Genomic DNA, 21,596 nt, shown 5'->3' with positions numbered 1-21,596 from the left:
GGCCGGGGCCCAATCGACATATTCCCGCCGCCGTGCACTAGAAAAATGTAATTTCGAAAATTGTGGAAAAACGACTAAGCGTAAAAAACACAAGTCCAGCTACATTCGAAAATCGCTATAATAATAACGCAAGTCATCGGCCGGCGCCCAATCGACTTATTCCCGCCGCCGTGCAGTAAAAAAATGTAATTTTGAAAATTGTCGAAAAACGACTAAGCGTAAAAAACACAAGTCCGGCTACATTCGAAAATCGCTATGATATTAACGCACGTCATCGGCCGGTGCCCAATCGACATATTCCCGCCGCTGTGCACTAAAAAACAGAAATTTCGAAAATTGTGGAAAAACGACTAAGCGTAAAAAACACAAGTTCAGCAACATTCGAAAATCGCCATTATAATATGGCACGTCATCGGCCGACTCCCAATCGACATATTCCCGCCGCAGTGCAGTAGAAAAATGTAATTTCGAAAATTGGGGAAAAACGACTAAGCGTAAAAAACACAAGTCCAGCAACATTCGAAAATCGCCATTATAATATGGCACGTTATCGGCCGACTCCCAATCGACATATTCCCGCCGCAGTGCAGTAGAAAAATGTAATTTCAAAAATTGTGGAAAAACGACTAAGCGTAAAAAACACATGTCCGGCTACATTCGAAACTCGCCATTATAATATGGCACGTCATCGGCCGATTCCCAATCGACATATTCCCGCCGCCGTGCACAAGAAAAATGTAATTTCGAAAATTGTCGAAAACGACTAAGCGTAAAAAACGCAAGTCCAGCAACATTCGAAAATCGCCATGATATTAACGCACGTCATTGACCGGCGCCCAATCGACCTATTCCCGCCGCCGTGCACTAGAAAAATGTAATTTCGAAAATTGTCGAAAAACGACTAAGCGTAAAAAACACAAGTCCAGCAACATTCGAAAATCGCTATGATAATAACGCACGCCATCGGCCGGGGCCCAATCGACATATTCCCGCCGCCGTGCACTAGAAAAATGTAATTTCGAAAATTGTCGAAAAACGACTAAGCGTAAAAAACACAAGTCCAGCAACATTCGAAAATCGCCATTATAATATGGCACGTCATCGGCCGACTACCAATCGACATATTCCAGCCGCAGTGCAGTAGAAAAATGTAATTTCAAAAATTGTGGAAAAACGACTAAGCGTAAAAAACACAAGTCCGGCTACATTCGAAAATCGCTATAATAATAACGCAAGTCATCGGCCGGCGCCCAATCGACTTATTCCCGCCGCCGTGCAGTAAAAAAATGTAATTTCGAAAATTGTCGAAAAACGACTAAGCGTAAAAAACACAAGTCCGGCTACATTCGAAAATCGCTATAATAATTACGCAAGTCAACGGCCGGCGCCCAATCGACTTATTCCCGCCGCCGTGCAGTAAAAAAATGTAATTTCGAAAATTGTCGAAAAACGACTAAGCGTAAAAAACACTAGTCCGGCTACATTCGAAAATCGCCATTATAATATGGCACGTCATCGGCCGACTCCCAATCGACATATTCCCGCCGCAGTGCAGTAGAAAAATGTAATTTCGAAAATTGTCGAAAAACGACTAAGCGTAAAAAACACAAGTCCAGCAACATTCGAAAATCGCCATGATACTAACGCACGTCATTGACCGGCGCCCAATCGACCTATTCTCGCCGCCGTGCACTAGAAAAATGTAATTTCGAAAATTGTCGAAAAACGACTAAGCGTAAAAAACACAAGTCCAGCAACATTCGAAAATCGCTATGATAATAACGCACGCCATCGGCCGGGGCCCAATCGACATATTCCCGCCGCCGTGCACTAGAAAAATGTAATTTCGAAAATTGTGGAAAAACGACTAAGCGTAAAAAACACAAGTCCGGCTACATTCGAAAATCGCTATAATAATAACGCAAGTCATCGGCCGGCGCCCAATCGACTTATTCCCGCCGCCGTGCAGTAAAAAAATGTAATTTTGAAAATTGTCGAAAAACGACTAAGCGTAAAAAACACAAGTCCGGCTACATTCGAAAATCGCTATAATAATAACGCAAGTCAACGGCCGGCGCCCAATCGACTTATTCCCGCCGCCGTGCAGTAAAAAAATGTAATTTCGAAAATTGTCGAAAAACGACTAAGCGTAAAAAACACAAGTCCAGCAACATTCGAAAATCGCCATTATAATATGGCATATCATCGGCCGACTCCCAATCGACATATTCCCGCCGCAGTGCAGTAGAAAAATGTAATTTCGAAAATTGTCGAAAAACGACTAAGCGTAAAAAACACAAGCCCAGCAACATTCGAAAATCGCCATTATAATATGGCACGTTATCGGCCGACTCCCAATCGACATATTCCCGCCGCAGTGCAGTAGAAAAATGTAATTTCAAAAATTGTGGAAAAACGACTAAGCGTAAAAAACACAAGTCCGGCTACATTCGAAAATCGCCATTATAATATGGCACGTCATCGGCCGATTCCCAATCGACATATTCCCGCCGCCGTGCACTAGAAAAATGTAATTTCGAAAATTGTCGAAAAACGACTAAGCGTAAAAAACACAAGTCCAGCAACATTCGAAAATCGCTATGATAATAACGCACGCCATCGGCCGGGGCCCAATCGACATATTCCCGCCGCCGTGCACTAGAAAAATGTAATTTTGAAAATTGTCGAAAAACGACTAAGCGTAAAAAACACAAGTCCGGCTACATTCGAAAATTGCTATAATAATAACGCAAGACATCGGCCGGCGCCCAATCGACTTATTCCCGCCGCCGTGCAGTAAAAAAATGTAATTTCGAAAATTGTCGAAAACGACTAAGCGTAAAAAACACAAGTCCGGCTACATTCGAAAATCGCCATTGCAATATGGCACGTCATCGGCCGACTCCCAATCGACATATTCCCGCCGCAGTGCAGTAGAAAAATGTAATTTCGAAAATTGTCGAAAAACGACTAAGCGTAAAAAACACAAATCCGGCAACATTCGAAAATCGCCATTATAATATGGCACGTTATCGGCCGACTCCCAATCAACATATTCCCGCCGCAGTGCAGTAGAAAAATGTAATTTCAAAAATTGTGGAAAAACGACTAAGCGTAAAAAACACAAGTCCGGCTACATTCGAAAATCGCCATTATAATATGGCACGTCATCGGCCGATTCCCAATCGATATATTCCCGCCGCCGTGCACTAGAAAAATGTAATTTCAAAAATTGTGGAAAAACGACTAAGCGTAAAAAACACAAGTCCGGCTACATTCGAAAATCGCCATTATAATATGGCATGTCATCGGCCGATTCCCAATCGATATATTCCCGCCGCCGTGCACTAGAAAAATGTAATTTCAAAAATTGTCGAAAACGACTAAGCGTAAAAAACACAAGTCCGGCTACATTCGAAAATCGCCATTATAATCTGGCACGTCATCGGCCGACTCCCAATCGACATATTCCCGCCGCAGTGCAGTAGAAAAATGTAATTTCGAAAATTGTCGAAAAACGACTAAGCGTAAAAAACACAAGTCCGGCTACATTCGAAAATCGCTATGATAATAACGCACGTCATCGGCCGGCACCCAATCGACATATTCCCGCCGCCGTGCACTAGAAAAATGTAATTTCAAAAATTGTCGAAAAACGACTAAGCGTAAAAAACATAAGTCCAGCAACATTCGAAAATCGCTATGATATTAACGCACGTCATCGGCCGGTGCCCAATCGACATATTCCCGCCGCTGTGCACTAGAAAAATGTAATTTCGAAAATTGTGGAAAAACGACTAATCGTAAAAAACACAAGTCCGGCTACATTCGAAAATCGCCATTATAATATGGCATGTCATCGGCCGATTCCCAATCGATATATTTCCGCCGCCGTGCACTAGAAAAATGTAATTTCAAAAATTGTCGAAAACGACTAAGCGTAAAAAACACAAGTCCGGCTACATTCGAAAATCGCCATTATAATCTGGCACGTCATCGGCCGACTCCCAATCGACATATTTCCGCCGCAGTGCAGTAGAAAAATGTAATTTCAAAAATTGTCGAAAAACGACTAAGCGTAAAAAACACAAGTCCGGCTACATTCGAAAATCGCTATGATAATAACGCACGTCATCGGCCGGCACCCAATCGACATATTCCCGCCGCCGTGCACTAGAAAAATGTAATTTCAAAAATTGTCGAAAAACGACTAAGCGTAAAAAACATAAGTCCAGCAACATTCGAAAATCGCTATGATATTAACGCACGTCATCGGCCGGTGCCCAATCGACATATTCCCGCCGCTGTGCACTAGAAAAATGTAATTTCGAAAATTGTGGAAAAACGACTAATCGTAAAAAACACAAGTCCAGCAACATTCGAAAATCGCCATTATAATATGGCACGTTATCGGCCGACTCCCAATCGACATATTCCCGCCGCAGTGCAGTAGAAAAATGTAATTTCGAAAATTGTCGAAAAACGACTAAGCGTAAAAAACACAAGTCCGGGGCTACATTCGAAAATCGCTATAATAATAACGCACGTCATCGGCCGGCACCCAATCGACATATTCCCGCCGCCGTGCACTAGAAAAATGTAATTTCAAAAATTGTCGAAAAACGACTAAGCGTAAAAAACATAAGTCCAGCAACATTCGAAAATCGCTATGATATTAACGCACGTCATCGGCCGGTGCCCAATCGACATATTCCCGCCGCTGTGCACTAGAAAAATGTAATTTCGAAAATTGTGGAAAAACGACTAATCGTAAAACACACAAGTCCGGCTGCATTCGAAAATCGCCATTATAATATGGCATGTCATCGGCCGATTCCCAATCGATATATTTCCGCCGCCGTGCACTAGAAAAATGTAATTTCAAAAATTGTCGAAAACGACTAAGCGTAAAAAACACAAGTCCGGCTACATTCGAAAATCGCCATTATAATCTGGCACGTCATCGGCCGACTCCCAATCGACATATTTCCGCCGCAGTGCAGTAGAAAAATGTAATTTCAAAAATTGTCGAAAAACGACTAAGCGTAAAAAACACAAGTCCGGCTACATTCGAAAATTGCTATGATAATAACGCACGTCATCGGCCGGCACCCAATCGACATATTCCCGCCGCCGTGCACTAGAAAAATGTAATTTCAAAAATTGTCGAAAAACGACTAAGCGTAAAAAACACAAGTCCAGCAACATTCGAAAATCGCCATTATAATATGGCACGTTATCGGCCGACTCCCAATCGACATATTCCCGCCGCCGTGCACTAGAAAAATGTAATTTCGAAAATTGTCGAAAACGACTAAGCGTAAAAAACACAAGTCCAGCAACATTCGAAAATCGCTATAATAATAACGCAAGTTAACGGCCGGCGCCCAATCGACTTATTCCCGCCGCCGTGCAGTAAAAAAATGTAATTTCGAAAATTGTCGAAAAACGACTAAGCGTAAAAAACACAAGTCCGGCTACATTCGAAAATCGCTATGATATTAACGCACGTCATCGGCCGGTGCCCAATCGACATATTCCCGCCGCTGTGCACTAGAAAAATGTAATTTCGAAAATTGTGGAAAAACGACTAAGCGTAAAAAACACAAGTCCAGAAACATTCGAAAATCGCCATTATAATATGGCACGTCATCGGCCGACTCCCAATCGACATATCTCCGCCGCAGTGCAGTAGAAAAATGTAATTTCAAAAATTGTCGAAAAACGACTAAGCGTAAAAAACACAAGTCCAGCAACATTCGAAAATCGCCATTATAATATGGCATATCATCGGCCGACTCCCAATCGACATATTCCCGCCGCAGTGCAGTAGAAAAATGTAATTTCGAAAATTGTCGAAAAACGACTAAGCGTAAAAAACACAAGCCCAGCAATATTCGAAAATCGCCATTATAATATGGCACGTTATCGGCCGACTCCCAATCGACATATTCCCGCCGCAGTGCAGTAGAAAAATGTAATTTCAAAAATTGTGGAAAAACGACTAAGCGTAAAAAACACAAGTCCGGCTACATTCGAAAATCGCCATTATAATATGGCACGTCATCGGCCGATTCCCAATCGACATATTCCCGCCGCCGTGCACTAGAAAAATGTAATTTCGAAAATTGTCGAAAAACGACTAAGCGTAAAAAACACAAGTCCAGCAACATTCGAAAATCGCTATGATAATAACGCACGCCATCGGCCGGGGCCCAATCGACATATTCCCGCCGCCGTGCACTAGAAAAATGTAATTTTGAAAATTGTCGAAAAACGACTAAGCGTAAAAAACACAAGTCCGGCTACATTCGAAAATTGCTATAATAATAACGCAAGACATCGGCCGGCGCCCAATCGACTTATTCCCGCCGCCGTGCAGTAAAAAAATGTAATTTCGAAAATTGTCGAAAACGACTAAGCGTAAAAAACACAAGTCCGGCTACATTCGAAAATCGCCATTATAATATAGCACGTCATCGGCCGACTCCCAATCGACATATTCCCGCCGCAGTGCAGTAGAAAAATGTAATTTCGAAAATTGTCGAAAAACGACTAAGCGTAAAAAACACAAATCCGGCAACATTCGAAAATCGCCATTATAATATGGCACGTTATCGGCCGACTCCCAATCAACATATTCCCGCCGCAGTGCAGTAGAAAAATGTAATTTCAAAAATTGTGGAAAAACGACTAAGCGTAAAAAACACAAGTCCGGCTACATTCGAAAATCGCCATTATAATATGGCACGTCATCGGCCGATTCCCAATCGATATATTCCCGCCGCCGTGCACTAGAAAAATGTAATTTCAAAAATTGTGGAAAAACGACTAAGCGTAAAAAACACAAGTCCGGCTACATTCGAAAATCGCCATTATAATATGGCATGTCATCGGCCGATTCCCAATCGATATATTCCCGCCGCCGTGCACTAGAAAAATGTAATTTCAAAAATTGTCGAAAACGACTAAGCGTAAAAAACACAAGTCCGGCTACATTCGAAAATCGCCATTATAATCTGGCACGTCATCGGCCGACTCCCAATCGACATATTCCCGCCGCAGTGCAGTAGAAAAATGTAATTTCGAAAATTGTCGCAAAACGACTAAGCGTAAAAAACACAAGTCCGGCTACATTCGAAAATCGCTATGATAATAACGCACGTCATCGGCCGGCACCCAATCGACATATTCCCGCCGCCGTGCACTAGAAAAATGTAATTTCAAAAATTGTCGAAAAACGACTAAGCGTAAAAAACATAAGTCCAGCAACATTCGAAAATCGCTATGATATTAACGCACGTCATCGGCCGGTGCCCAATCGACATATTCCCGCCGCTGTGCACTAGAAAAATGTAATTTCGAAAATTGTGGAAAAACGACTAATCGTAAAAAACACAAGTCCAGCAACATTCGAAAATCGCCATTATAATATGGCACGTTATCGGCCGACTCCCAATCGACATATTCCCGCCGCAGTGCAGTAGAAAAATGTAATTTCGAAAATTGTCGAAAAACGACTAAGCGTAAAAAACACAAGTCCGGGGCTACATTCGAAAATCGCTATAATAATAACGCACGTCATCGGCCGGCACCCAATCGACATATTCCCGCCGCCGTGCACTAGAAAAATGTAATTTCAAAAATTGTCGAAAAACGACTAAGCGTAAAAAACATAAGTCCAGCAACATTCGAAAATCGCTATGATATTAACGCACGTCATCGGCCGGTGCCCAATCGACATATTCCCGCCGCTGTGCACTAGAAAAATGTAATTTCGAAAATTGTGGAAAAACGACTAAGCGTAAAAAACACAAGTCCAGCAACATTCGAAAATCGCCATTATAATATGGCACGTTATCGGCCGACTCCCAATCGACATATTCCCGCCGCAGTGCAGTAGAAAAATGTAATTTCGAAAATTGTCGAAAAACGACTAAGCGTAAAAAACACAAGTCCAGCAACATTCGAAAATCGCTATAATAATAACGCAAGTTAACGGCCGGCGCCCAATCGACTTATTCCCGCCGCCGTGCAGTAAAAAAATGTAATTTCGAAAATTGTCGAAAAACGACTAAGCGTAAAAAACACAAGTCCGGCTACATTCGAAAATCGCTATGATATTAACGCACGTCATCGGCCGGTGCCCAATCGACATATTCCCGCCGCTGTGCACTAGAAAAATGTAATTTCGAAAATTGTGGAAAAACGACTAAGCGTAAAAAACACAAGTCCAGAAACATTCGAAAATCGCCATTATAATATGGCACGTCATCGGCCGACTCCCAATCGACATATTCCCGCCGCAGTGCAGTAGAAAAATGTAATTTCGAAAATTGTCGAAAAACGACTAAGCGTAAAAAACACAAGTCCAGCAACATTCGAAAATCGCCATGATACTAACGCACGTCATTGACCGGCGCCCAATCGACCTATTCTCGCCGCCGTGCACTAGAAAAATGTAATTTCGAAAATTGTCGAAAAACGACTAAGCGTAAAAAACACAAGTCCAGCAACATTCGAAAATCGCTATGATAATAACGCACGCCATCGGCCGGGGCCCAATCGACATATTCCCGCCGCCGTGCACTAGAAAAATGTAATTTCGAAAATTGTGGAAAAACGACTAAGCGTAAAAAACACAAGTCCGGCTACATTCGAAAATTGCTATAATAATAACGCAAGACATCGGCCGGCGCCCAATCGACTTATTCCCGCCGCCGTGCAGTAAAAAAATGTAATTTCGAAAATTGTCGAAAACGACTAAGCGTAAAAAACACAAGTCCGGCTACATTCGAAAATCGCCATTATAATATGGCACGTCATCGGCCGACTCCCAATCGACATATTCCCGCCGCAGTGCAGTAGAAAAATGTAATTTCGAAAATTGTCGAAAAACGACTAAGCGTAAAAAACACAAATCCGGCAACATTCGAAAATCGCCATTATAATATGGCACGTTATCGGCCGACTCCCAATCAACATATTCCCGCCGCAGTGCAGTAGAAAAATGTAATTTCAAAAATTGTGGAAAAACGACTAAGCGTAAAAAACACAAGTCCGGCTACATTCGAAAATCGCCATTATAATATGGCACGTCATCGGCCGATTCCCAATCGATATATTCCCGCCGCCGTGCACTAGAAAAATGTAATTTCAAAAATTGTGGAAAAACGACTAAGCGTAAAAAACACAAGTCCGGCTACATTCGAAAATCGCCATTATAATATGGCATGTCATCGGCCGATTCCCAATCGATATATTCCCGCCGCCGTGCACTAGAAAAATGTAATTTCAAAAATTGTCGAAAACGACTAAGCGTAAAAAACACAAGTCCGGCTACATTCGAAAATCGCCATTATAATCTGGCACGTCATCGGCCGACTCCCAATCGACATATTCCCGCCGCAGTGCAGTAGAAAAATGTAATTTCGAAAATTGTCGAAAAACGACTAAGCGTAAAAAACACAAGTCCGGCTACATTCGAAAATCGCTATGATAATAACGCACGTCATCGGCCGGCACCCAATCGACATATTCCCGCCGCCGTGCACTAGAAAAATGTAATTTCAAAAATTGTCGAAAAACGACTAAGCGTAAAAAACATAAGTCCAGCAACATTCGAAAATTGCTATGATATTAACGCACGTCATCGGCCGGTGCCCAATCGACATATTCCCGCCGCTGTGCACTAGAAAAATGTAATTTCGAAAATTGTGGAAAAACGACTAATCGTAAAAAACACAAGTCCGGCTACATTCGAAAATCGCCATTATAATATGGCATGTCATCGGCCGATTCCCAATCGATATATTTCCGCCGCCGTGCACTAGAAAAATGTAATTTCAAAAATTGTCGAAAACGACTAAGCGTAAAAAACACAAGTCCGGCTACATTCGAAAATCGCCATTATAATCTGGCACGTCATCGGCCGACTCCCAATCGACATATTTCCGCCGCAGTGCAGTAGAAAAATGTAATTTCAAAAATTGTCGAAAAACGACTAAGCGTAAAAAACACAAGTCCGGCTACATTCGAAAATCGCTATGATAATAACGCACGTCATCGGCCGGCACCCAATCGACATATTCCCGCCGCCGTGCACTAGAAAAATGTAATTTCAAAAATTGTCGAAAAACGACTAAGCGTAAAAAACATAAGTCCAGCAACATTCGAAAATCGCTATGATATTAACTCACGTCATCGGCCGGTGCCCAATCGACATATTCCCGCCGCTGTGCACTAGAAAAATGTAATTTCGAAAATTGTGGAAAAACGACTAATCGTAAAAAACACAAGTCCAGCAACATTCGAAAATCGCCATTATAATATGGCACGTTATCGGCCGACTCCCAATCGACATATTCCCGCCGCAGTGCAGTAGAAAAATGTAATTTCGAAAATTGTCGAAAAACGACTAAGCGTAAAAAACACAAGTCCGGGGCTACATTCGAAAATCGCTATAATAATAACGCACGTCATCGGCCGGCACCCAATCGACATATTCCCGCCGCCGTGCACTAGAAAAATGTAATTTCAAAAATTGTCGAAAAACGACTAAGCGTAAAAAACATAAGTCCAGCAACATTCGAAAATCGCTATGATATTAACGCACGTCATCGGCCGGTGCCCAATCGACATATTCCCGCCGCTGTGCACTAGAAAAATGTAATTTCGAAAATTGTGGAAAAACGACTAATCGTAAAACACACAAGTCCGGCTACATTCGAAAATCGCCATTATAATATGGCATGTCATCGGCCGATTCCCAATCGATATATTTCCGCCGCCGTGCACTAGAAAAATGTAATTTCAAAAATTGTCGAAAACGACTAAGCGTAAAAAACACAAGTCCGGCTACATTCGAAAATCGCCATTATAATCTGGCACGTCATCGGCCGACTCCCAATCGACATATTTCCGCCGCAGTGCAGTAGAAAAATGTAATTTCAAAAATTGTCGAAAAACGACTAAGCGTAAAAAACACAAGTCCGGCTACATTCGAAAATCGCTATGATAATAACGCACGTCATCGGCCGGCACCCAATCGACATATTCCCGCCGCCGTGCACTAGAAAAATGTAATTTCAAAAATTGTCGAAAAACGACTAAGCGTAAAAAACACAAGTCCAGCAACATTCGAAAATCGCCATTATAATATGGCACGTTATCGGCCGACTCCCAATCGACATATTCCCGCCGCCGTGCACTAGAAAAATGTAATTTCGAAAATTGTCGAAAACGACTAAGCGTAAAAAACACAAGTCCAGCAACATTCGAAAATCGCTATAATAATAACGCAAGTTAACGGCCGGCGCCCAATCGACTTATTCCCGCCGCCGTGCAGTAAAAAAATGTAATTTCGAAAATTGTCGAAAAACGACTAAGCGTAAAAAACACAAGTCCGGCTACATTCGAAAATCGCTATGATATTAACGCACGTCATCGGCCGGTGCCCAATCGACATATTCCCGCCGCTGTGCACTAGAAAAATGTAATTTCGAAAATTGTGGAAAAACGACTAAGCGTAAAAAACACAAGTCCAGAAACATTCGAAAATCGCCATTATAATATGGCACGTCATCGGCCGACTCCCAATCGACATATCTCCGCCGCAGTGCAGTAGAAAAATGTAATTTCAAAAATTGTCGAAAAACGACTAAGCGTAAAAAACACAAGTCCAGCAACATTCGAAAATCGCCATTATAATATGGCATATCATCGGCCGACTCCCAATCGACATATTCCCGCCGCAGTGCAGTAGAAAAATGTAATTTCGAAAATTGTCGAAAAACGACTAAGCGTAAAAAACACAAGCCCAGCAACATTCGAAAATCGCCATTATAATATGGCACGTTATCGGCCGACTCCCAATCGACATATTCCCGCCGCAGTGCAGTAGAAAAATGTAATTTCAAAAATTGTGGAAAAACGACTAAGCGTAAAAAACACAAGTCCGGCTACATTCGAAAATCGCCATTATAATATGGCACGTCATCGGCCGATTCCCAATCGACATATTCCCGCCGCCGTGCACTAGAAAAATGTAATTTCGAAAATTGTCGAAAAACGACTAAGCGTAAAAAACACAAGTCCAGCAACATTCGAAAATCGCTATGATAATAACGCACGCCATCGGCCGGGGCCCAATCGACATATTCCCGCCGCCGTGCACTAGAAAAATGTAATTTTGAAAATTGTCGAAAAACGACTAAGCGTAAAAAACATAAGTCCGGCTACATTCGAAAATTGCTATAATAATAACGCAAGACATCGGCCGGCGCCCAATCGACTTATTCCCGCCGCCGTGCAGTAAAAAAATGTAATTTCGAAAATTGTCGAAAACGACTAAGCGTAAAAAACACAAGTCCGGCTACATTCGAAAATCGCCATTATAATATGGCACGTCATCGGCCGACTCCCAATCGACATATTCCCGCCGCAGTGCAGTAGAAAAATGTAATTTCGAAAATTGTCGAAAAACGACTAAGCGTAAAAAACACAAATCCGGCAACATTCGAAAATCGCCATTATAATATGGCACGTTATCGGCCGACTCCCAATCAACATATTCCCGCCGCAGTGCAGTAGAAAAATGTAATTTCAAAAATTGTGGAAAAACGACTAAGCGTAAAAAACACAAGTCCGGCTACATTCGAAAATCGCCATTATAATATGGCACGTCATCGGCCGATTCCCAATCGATATATTCCCGCCGCCGTGCACTAGAAAAATGTAATTTCAAAAATTGTGGAAAAACGACTAAGCGTAAAAAACACAAGTCCGGCTACATTCGAAAATCGCCATTATAATATGGCATGTCATCGGCCGATTCCCAATCGATATATTCCCGCCGCCGTGCACTAGAAAAATGTAATTTCAAAAATTGTCGAAAACGACTAAGCGTAAAAAACACAAGTCCGGCTACATTCGAAAATCGCCATTATAATCTGGCACGTCATCGGCCGACTCCCAATCGACATATTCCCGCCGCAGTGCAGTAGAAAAATGTAATTTCGAAAATTGTCGAAAAACGACTAAGCGTAAAAAACACAAGTCCGGCTACATTCGAAAATCGCTATGATAATAACGCACGTCATCGGCCGGCACCCAATCGACATATTCCCGCCGCCGTGCACTAGAAAAATGTAATTTCAAAAATTGTCGAAAAACGACTAAGCGTAAAAAACATAAGTCCAGCAACATTCGAAAATCGCTATGATATTAACGCACGTCATCGGCCGGTGCCCAATCGACATATTCCCGCCGCTGTGCACTAGAAAAATGTAATTTCGAAAATTGTGGAAAAACGACTAATCGTAAAAAACACAAGTCCAGCAACATTCGAAAATCGCCATTATAATATGGCACGTTATCGGCCGACTCCCAATCGACATATTCCCGCCGCAGTGCAGTAGAAAAATGTAATTTCGAAAATTGTCGAAAAACGACTAAGCGTAAAAAACACAAGTCCGGGGCTACATTCGAAAATCGCTATAATAATAACGCACGTCATCGGCCGGCACCCAATCGACATATTCCCGCCGCCGTGCACTAGAAAAATGTAATTTCAAAAATTGTCGAAAAACGACTAAGCGTAAAAAACATAAGTCCAGCAACATTCGAAAATCGCTATGATATTAACGCACGTCATCGGCCGGTGCCCAATCGACATATTCCCGCCGCTGTGCACTAGAAAAATGTAATTTCGAAAATTGTGGAAAAACGACTAAGCGTAAAAAACACAAGTCCAGCAACATTCGAAAATCGCCATTATAATATGGCACGTTATCGGCCGACTCCCAATCGACATATTCCCGCCGCAGTGCAGTAGAAAAATGTAATTTCGAAAATTGTCGAAAAACGACTAAGCGTAAAAAACACAAGTCCAGCAACATTCGAAAATCGCTATAATAATAACGCAAGTTAACGGCCGGCGCCCAATCGACTTATTCCCGCCGCCGTGCAGTAAAAAAATGTAATTTCGAAAATTGTCGAAAAACGACTAAGCGTAAAAAACACAAGTCCGGCTACATTCGAAAATCGCTATGATATTAACGCACGTCATCGGCCGGTGCCCAATCGACATATTCCCGCCGCTGTGCACTAGAAAAATGTAATTTCGAAAATTGTGGAAAAACGACTAATCGTAAAAAACACAAGTCCAGCAACATTCGAAAATCGCCATTATAATATGGCACGTTATCGGCCGACTCCCAATCGACATATTCCCGCCGCAGTGCAGTAGAAAAATGTAATTTCGAAAATTGTCGAAAAACGACTAAGCGTAAAAAACACAAGTCCGGGGCTACATTCGAAAATCGCTATAATAATAACGCACGTCATCGGCCGGCACCCAATCGACATATTCCCGCCGCCGTGCACTAGAAAAATGTAATTTCAAAAATTGTCGAAAAACGACTAAGCGTAAAAAACATAAGTCCAGCAACATTCGAAAATCGCTATGATATTAACGCACGTCATCGGCCGGTGCCCAATCGACATATTCCCGCCGCTGTGCACTAGAAAAATGTAATTTCGAAAATTGTGGAAAAACGACTAATCGTAAAACACACAAGTCCGGCTACATTCGAAAATCGCCATTATAATATGGCATGTCATCGGCCGATTCCCAATCGATATATTTCCGCCGCCGTGCACTAGAAAAATGTAATTTCAAAAATTGTCGAAAACGACTAAGCGTAAAAAACACAAGTCCGGCTACATTCGAAAATCGCCATTATAATCTGGCACGTCATCGGCCGACTCCCAATCGACATATTTCCGCCGCAGTGCAGTAGAAAAATGTAATTTCAAAAATTGTCGAAAAACGACTAAGCGTAAAAAACACAAGTCCGGCTACATTCGAAAATCGCTATGATAATAACGCACGTCATCGGCCGGCACCCAATCGACATATTCCCGCCGCCGTGCACTAGAAAAATGTAATTTCAAAAATTGTCGAAAAACGACTAAGCGTAAAAAACACAAGTCCAGCAACATTCGAAAATCGCCATTATAATATGGCACGTTATCGGCCGACTCCCAATCGACATATTCCCGCCGCCGTGCACTAGAAAAATGTAATTTCGAAAATTGTCGAAAACGACTAAGCGTAAAAAACACAAGTCCAGCAACATTCGAAAATCGCTATAATAATAACGCAAGTTAACGGCCGGCGCCCAATCGACTTATTCCCGCCGCCGTGCAGTAAAAAAATGTAATTTCGAAAATTGTCGAAAAACGACTAAGCGTAAAAAACACAAGTCCGGCTACATTCGAAAATCGCTATGATATTAACGCACGTCATCGGCCGGTGCCCAATCGACATATTCCCGCCGCTGTGCACTAGAAAAATGTAATTTCGAAAATTGTGGAAAAACGACTAAGCGTAAAAAACACAAGTCCAGAAACATTCGAAAATCGCTATTATAATATGGCACGTCATCGGCCGACTCCCAATCGACATATCTCCGCCGCAGTGCAGTAGAAAAATGTAATTTCAAAAATTGTCGAAAAACGACTAAGCGTAAAAAACACAAGTCCAGCAACATTCGAAAATCGCCATTATAATATGGCATATCATCGGCCGACTCCCAATCGACATATTCCCGCCGCAGTGCAGTAGAAAAATGTAATTTCGAAAATTGTCGAAAAACGACTAAGCGTAAAAAACACAAGCCCAGCAACATTCGAAAATCGCCATTATAATATGGCACGTTATCGGCCGACTCCCAATCGACATATTCCCGCCGCAGTGCAGTAGAAAAATGTAATTTCAAAAATTGTGGAAAAACGACTAAGCGTAAAAAACACAAGTCCGGCTACATTCGAAAATCGCCATTATAATATGGCACGTCATCGGCCGATTCCCAATCGACATATTCCCGCCGCCGTGCACTAGAAAAATGTAATTTCGAAAATTGTCGAAAAACGACTAAGCGTAAAAAACACAAGTCCAGCAACATTCGAAAATCGCTATGATAATAACGCACGCCATCGGCCGGGGCCCAATCGACATATTCCCGCCGCCGTGCACTAGAAAAATGTAATTTTGAAAATTGTCGAAAAACGACTAAGCGTAAAAAACATAAGTCCGGCTACATTCGAAAATTGCTATAATAATAACGCAAGACATCGGCCGGCGCCCAATCGACTTATTCCCGCCGCCGTGCAGTAAAAAAATGTAATTTCGAAAATTGTCGAAAACGACTAAGCGTAAAAAACACAAGTCCGGCTACATTCGAAAATCGCCATTATAATATGGCACGTCATCGGCCGACTCCCAATCGACATATTCCCGCCGCAGTGCAGTAGAAAAATGTAATTTCGAAAATTGTCGAAAAACGACTAAGCGTAAAAAACACAAATCCGGCAACATTCGAAAATCGCCATTATAATATGGCACGTTATCGGCCGACTCCCAATCAACATATTCCCGCCGCAGTGCAGTAGAAAAATGTAATTTCAAAAATTGTGGAAAAACGACTAAGCGTAAAAAACACAAGTCCGGCTACATTCGAAAATCGCCATTATAATATGGCACGTCATCGGCCGATTCCCAATCGATATATTCCCGCCGAAGTGCACTAGAAAAATGTAATTTCAAAAATTGTGGAAAAACGACTAAGCGTAAAAAACACAAGTCCGGCTACATTCGAAAATCGCCATTATAATATGGCATGTCATCGGCCGATTCCCAATCGATATATTCCCGCCGCCGTGCACTAGAAAAATGTAATTTCAAAAATTGTCGAAAACGACTAAGCGTAAAAAACACAAGTCCGGCTACATTCGAAAATCGCCATTATAATCTGGCACGTCATCGGCCGACTCCCAATCGACATATTCCCGCCGCAGTGCAGTAGAAAAATGTAATTTCGAAAATTGTCGAAAAACGACTAAGCGTAAAAAACACAAGTCCGGCTACATTCGAAAATCGCTATGATAATAACGCACGTCATCGGCCGGCACCCAATCGACATATTCCCGCCGCCGTGCACTAGAAAAATGTAATTTCAAAAATTGTCGAAAAACGACTAAGCGTAAAAAACATAAGTCCAGCAACATTCGAAAATCGCTATGATATTAACGCACGTCATCGGCCGGTGCCCAATCGACATATTCCCGCCGCTGTGCACTAGAAAAATGTAATTTCGAAAATTGTGGAAAAACGACTAATCGTAAAAAACACAAGTCCAGCAACATTCGAAAATCGCCATTATAATATGGCACGTTATCGGCCGACTCCCAATCGACATATTCCCGCCGCAGTGCAGTAGAAAAATGTAATTTCGAAAATTGTCGAAAAACGACTAAGCGTAAAAAACACAAGTCCGGGGCTACATTCGAAAATCGCTATAATAATAACGCACGTCATCGGCCGGCACCCAATCGACATATTCCCGCCGCCGTGCACTAGAAAAATGTAATTTCAAAAATTGTCGAAAAACGACTAAGCGTAAAAAACATAAGTCCAGCAACATTCGAAAATCGCTATGATATTAACGCACGTCATCGGCCGGTGCCCAATCGACATATTCCCGCCGCTGTGCACTAGAAAAATGTAATTTCGAAAATTGTGGAAAAACGACTAAGCGTAAAAAACACAAGTCCAGCAACATTCGAAAATCGCCATTATAATATGGCACGTTATCGGCCGACTCCCAATCGACATATTCCCGCCGCAGTGCAGTAGAAAAATGTAATTTCGAAAATTGTCGAAAAACGACTAAGCGTAAAAAACACAAGTCCAGCAACATTCGAAAATCGCTATAATAATAACGCAAGTTAACGGCCGGCGCCCAATCGACTTATTCCCGCCGCCGTGCAGTAAAAAAATGTAATTTCGAAAATTGTCGAAAAACGACTAAGCGTAAAAAACACAAGTCCGGCTACATTCGAAAATCGCTATGATATTAACGCACGTCATCGGCCGGTGCCCAATCGACATATTCCCGCCGCTGTGCACTAGAAAAATGTAATTTCGAAAATTGTGGAAAAACGACTAAGCGTAAAAAACACAAGTCCAGAAACATTCGAAAATCGCCATTATAATATGGCACGTCATCGGCCGACTCCCAATCGACATATTTCCGCCGCAGTGCAGTAGAAAAATGTAATTTCAAAAATTGTGGAAAAACGACTAAGCGTAAAAAACACAAGTCCAGCAACATTCGAAAATCGCCATTATAATATGGCATATCATCGGCCGATTCCCAATCGACATATTCCCGCCGCAGTGCAGTAGAAAAATGTAATTTCGAAAATTGTCGAAAAACGACTAAGCGTAAAAAACACAAGCCCAGCAACATTCGAAAATCCCCATTATAATATGGCACGTTATCGGCCGACTCCCAATCGACATATTCCCGCCGCAGTGCAGTAGAAAAATGTAATTTCAAAAATTGTGGAAAAACGACTAAGCGTAAAAAACACAAGTCCGGCTACATTCGAAAATCGCCATTATAATATGGCACGTCATCGGCCGATTCCCAATCGACATATTCCCGCCGCCGTGCACTAGAAAAATGTAATTTCGAAAATTGTCGAAAAAACGACTAAGCGTAAAAAACACAAGTCCAGCAACATTCGAAAATCGCTATGATAATAACGCACGCCATCGGCCGGGGCCCAATCGACATATTCCCGCCGCCGTGCACTAGAAAAATGTAATTTTGAAAATTGTCGAAAAACGACTAAGCGTAAAAAACACAAGTCCGGCTACATTCGAAAATTGCTATAATAATAACGCAAGACATCGGCCGGCGCCCAATCGACTTATTCCCGCCGCCGTGCAGTAAAAAAATGTAATTTCGAAAATTGTCGAAAACGACTAAGCGTAAAAAACACAAGTCCGGCTACATTCGAAAATCGCCATTATAATATGGCACGTCATCGGCCGACTCCCAATCGACATATTCCCGCCGCAGTGCAGTAGAAAAATGTAATTTCGAAAATTGTCGAAAAACGACTAAGCGTAAAAAACACAAGTCCAGCAACATTCGAAAATCGCCATTATAATATGGCACGTTATCGGCCGACTCCCAATCGACATATTCCCGCCGCAGTGCAGTAGAAAAATGTAATTTCAAAAATTGTGGAAAAACGACTAAGCGTAAAAAACACAAGTCCGGCTACATTCGAAAATCGCCATTATAATATGGCACGTTATCGGCCGACTCCCAATCGACATATTCCCGCCGCTGTGCAGTAGAAAAATGTAATTTCGAAAATTGTCGAAAAACGACTAAGCGTAAAAAACACAAGTCCGGCTACATTCGAAAATCGCCATTATAATATGGCACGTCATCGGCCGACTCCCAATCGACATATTCCCGCCGCAGTGCAGTAGAAAAATGTAATTTCGAAAATTGTCGAAAAACGACTAAGCGTAAAAAACACAAGTCCAGCAACATTCGAAAATCGCTATGATATTAACGCACGTCATCGGCCGGTGCCCAATCGACATATTCCCGCCGCTGTGCACTAGAAAAATGTAATTTCAAAAATTGTCGAAAAACGACTAAGCGTAAAAAACACAAGTCCAGCAACATTCGAAAATCGCCATTATAATATGGCACGTTATCGGCCGACTCCCAATCGACATATTCCCGCCGCCGTGCACTAGAAAAATGTAATTTCGAAAATTGTCGAAAACGACTAAGCGTAAAAAACACAAGTCCAGCAACATTCGAAAATCGCTATAATAATAACGCAAGTTAACGGCCGGCGCCCAATCGACTTATTCCCGCCGCCGTGCAGTAAAAAAATGTAATTTCGAAAATTGTCGAAAAACGACTAAGCGTAAAAAACACAAGTCCGGCTACATTCGAAAATCGCTATGATATTAACGCACGTCATCGGCCGGTGCCCAATCGACATATTCCCGCCGCTGTGCACTAGAAAAATGTAATTTCGAAAATTGTGGAAAAACGACTAAGCGTAAAAAACACAAGTCCAGAAACATTCGAAAATCGCCATTATAATATGGCACGTCATCGGCCGACTCCCAATCGACATATTTCCGCCGCAGTGCAGTAGAAAAATGTAATTTCAAAAATTGTAGAAAAACGACTAAGCGTAAAAAACACAAGTCCAGCAACATTCGAAAATCGCCATTATAATATGGCATATCATCGGCCGACTCCCAATCGACATATTCCCGCCGCAGTGCAGTAGAAAAATGTAATTTCGAAAATTGTCGAAAAACGACTAAGCGTAAAAAACACAAGCCCAGCAACATTCGAAAATCGCCATTATAATATGGCACGTTATCGGCCGACTCCCAATCGACATATTCCCGCCGCAGTGCAGTAGAAAAATGTAATTTCAAAAATTGTGGAAAAACGACTAAGCGTAAAAAACACAAGTCCGGCTACATTCGAAAATCGCCATTATAATATGGCACGTCATCGGCCGATTCCCAATCGACATATTCCCGCCGCCGTGCACTAGAAAAATGTAATTTCGAAAATTGTCGAAAAACGACTAAGCGTAAAAAACACAAGTCCAGCAACATTCGAAAATCGCTATGATAATAACGCACGCCATCGGCCGTGGCCCAATCGACATATTCCCGCCGCCGTGCACTAGAAAAATGTAATTTTGAAAATTGTCGAAAAACGACTAAGCGTAAAAAACACAAGTCCAGCTACATTCGAAAATCGCCATTATAATATGGCACGTCATCGGCCGATTCCCAATCGACATATTCCCGCCGCTGTGCAGTAGAAAAATGTAATTTCGAAAATTGTCGAAAAACGACTAAGCGTAAAAAACACAAGTCCGGCTACATTCGAAAATCGCCATTATAATATGGCACGTCATCGGCCGACTCCCAATCGACATATTCCCGCCGCAGTGCAGTAGAAAAATGTAATTTCGAAAATTGTCGAAAAACGACTAAGCGTAAAAAACACAAGTCCAGCAACATTCGAAAATCGCCATTATAATATGGCACGTTATCGGCCGACTCCCAATCGACATATTCCCGCCGCAGTGCAGTAGAAAAATGTAATTTCAAAAATTGTGGAAAAACGACTAAGCGTAAAAAACACAAGTCCGGCTTCATTCGAAAATCGCTATAATAATAACGCACGTCATCGGCCGGCGCCCAATCGACAAATTCCCGCCGCCGTGCACTAGAAAAATGTAATTTCGAAAATTGTCGAAAAACGACTAAGCGTAAAAAACACAAGTCCAGCAACATTCGAAAATCGCTATGATAATAACGCACGCCATCGGCCGGAGCCCAATCGACATATTCCCGCCGCCGTGCAATAGAAAAATGTAATTTCGAAAATTGTCGAAAAACGACTAAGCGTAAAAAACACAAGTCCAGCAACATTCGAAAATCGCTATGATAATAACGCACGCCATCGGCCGGGGCCCAATCGACATATTCCCGCCGCCGTGCACTAGAAAAATGTAATTTCGAAAATTGTCGAAAAACGACTAAGCGTAAAAAACACAAGTCCAGCAACATTCGAAAATCCCCATTATAATATGGCACGTCATCGGCCGACTACCAATCGACATATTCCCGCCGCAGTGCAGTAGAAAAATGTAATTTCAAAAATTGTGGAAAAACGACT

The sequence above is a fragment of the Corella eumyota genome, chromosome 3, assembly GCF_963082875.1.
Source record: "Corella eumyota chromosome 3, kaCorEumy4.1, whole genome shotgun sequence".
NCBI classification, from domain to species: domain Eukaryota; kingdom Metazoa; phylum Chordata; class Ascidiacea; order Phlebobranchia; family Corellidae; genus Corella; species Corella eumyota.
Note: the sequence above shows the minus strand (reverse complement) of the source record.